Here is a 2,500-nt window from a genome sequence, read left to right as displayed (position 1 = left end):
TGTCCGACTGGCGAACGTTCTGTTGCGTTATAAACTTCGCGGTACTTGCCACCGGGTATGGTGTCCGTACAACCTTCTGAGAAATAGCCGGCGCGATCGACGGGATTAACCGACAATGCAGCGCTGGCTCTTGATCGGGCAATTTACGGGCTTTATCGGGCAATTTACGGGCTTGATGGTGCGACTTACGGGCCTGATAGTGCGACTAACGGGCTTGATAGGGCAATTTACGGGCTTTTTGGTGCGAATTACGGGCTTTTTGGTGCGACTTATGGGCTTGATAGGGCAATTTACGGGCTTTTTGGTGCGACTTATGGGCTTGATAGGGTAATTTACGGGCTTGTTGGTGCGACTTATGGGCCTGATAGTGCGACTAACGGGCTTGATAGGGCAATTTACGGGCTTTTTGGTGCGACTTACGGGCCTGATAGTGCGACTTAAGGGCCTGATAGTGCGACTAACGGGCTTTGATAGTGCGACCAACGGGCTTGATAGTGCGACCTATGGGCTTGATAGTGCGACTAACGGGCTTGATAGTGCGACTTATGGGCTTGATAGTGCGACTTATGGGCTTGATAGTGCGACTTACGGGCTTGCTTTTCCATGTTTTTCGCATCGAGCTTCGGTTCGTTTCGAATAATTTTGTCCATGTTTTTCGTTTGCTACGAGAGGTTCGGTTCGTTTTCAGTTATCCCTGTGTTCATGGTTTTCGTGAGCTTCGATAGGTTTGGTCCGTGTTTTTGAGTACTCTTGTCCATGATTTTCGTGTGCTTCTTGAGGTTTGGTCCGATTTTCAGTACTCTTGTCCATGCTTTCACATGCTCTGATAGGTAGGTTCGTTCTCAGTTATCCCTGTGTTCATGGTTTTCGTGAGCTTCGATAGGTTTGGTCCGTGTTTTTGAGTACTCTTGTCCATGATTTTCGTGTGCTTCTTGAGGTTTGGTCCGATTTTCAGTACTCTTGTCCATGCTTTCACATGCTCTGATAGGTAGGTTCGTTCTCAGTTATCCCTGTGTTTATGGTTTTCGTGTGCTTCGAGAGGTTTGGTCCGTGTTTTTGAGTACTCTTGTCCATGATTTTCGTGTGCTTCTAGAGGTTTGGTCCGATTTTCAGTACTCTTGTCCATGCTTTCACATGCTCTGATAGGTAGGTTCGTTCTCAGTTATCCCTGTGTTCATGGTTTTCGTGTGCTTCCATAGGTTTGGTCCGTGTTTTTGAGTACTCTTGTCCATGATTTTCGTGTGCTTCTAGAGGTTTGGTCCGATTTTCAGTACTCTTGTCCATGCTTTCACATGCTCTGATAGGTAGGTTCGTTCTCAGTTATCCCTGTGTTCATGGTTTTCGTTTGCTTCGATTCGTTCACTCTATTACTCTTGTCTTTGGTTTTCGTTTGCTTCGATTCGTTCACTCCATTACTCTTGTCTGTGGTTTTTCGTTTGCTTCGATTCGTTCAGTCCATTACTCTTGTATGTGATTTTCGTTTGCTTCGATTCGTTCAGTCCATTACTCTTGTGTGTGGTTTTCGTTTGCTTCGAGTCGTTCAGTCCATTACCCTTGTCTATGATTTTCGTTTGCTTCGAGTCGTTCAGTCCAATACTTACCCTTGTCTATGATTTTCGCTCTAAGCCCAGTCGCCCTGCGCTCTGGAAATCACATTCCAACTCTATCACCGATAGCGCTCACACCTTGGAAACCACATTTCACCCAGGGGACCTTAGGGTGGATTTTGAGCCTTTCGGGATTGCGAAACCATCATTTAACACTCTAAACTTAATTTCCGCAATCCCAGACGCACTTTCCATATGGTCTCCAAAAATGCGTGTGAGCTGACCTGGTCCCTTATAATAGGCAATGAACACGATTTTGGCAAAATATTTTTTTCAAAATTTTTTGACTCACCGGGTAAAATCGAATTTACTTGGGAAAAATGTTCTAGCAGGGGCCCTCCCATACAAATTTTTTTCTTCTCAAAAATGATTTTCGTTTCACTTTTCATACTCAGGGGAGTCTAAAATTGATGTTTTGAGTCACCATGAAAAAAAAATTTTTTTTGACCCGAGCTTGTGTCGCGACCCAAAAATCGACTCACTTGGGAAAAATGTTCTAGCAGGGGCCCTCCCATACAAAAATTTTTTCTTCTCAAAAATGATTTTCGTTTCACTTTTCATACTCAGGGGAGTCTAAAATTGATGTTTTGAGTCACCGTGAAAAAAAAAATTTTTTGACCCGAGCTTGTGTCGGCGACCCAAAATCGACGCACTTGGGAAAAATGTTCTAGCAGGGGCCCTCCCATACAAAAATTTTTTCTTCTCAAAAATGATTTTCGTTTCACTTTTCATACTCAGGGGAGTCTAAAATTGATGTTTTGAGTCACCGAGAAAAAAAAATTTTTTTGACCCGAGCTTGTGTCGGCGACCCAAAAATCGACGCACTTGGGAAATATGTTCTAGCAGGGGCCCTCCCATACAAAAATTTTTTTTTGACTCACCGGGTAAAATGG

Source organism: Anopheles moucheti (assembly GCF_943734755.1).
Source record: "Anopheles moucheti chromosome X unlocalized genomic scaffold, idAnoMoucSN_F20_07 X_unloc_4, whole genome shotgun sequence".
Classification (NCBI taxonomy): domain Eukaryota; kingdom Metazoa; phylum Arthropoda; class Insecta; order Diptera; family Culicidae; genus Anopheles; species Anopheles moucheti.
Note: the sequence above shows the minus strand (reverse complement) of the source record.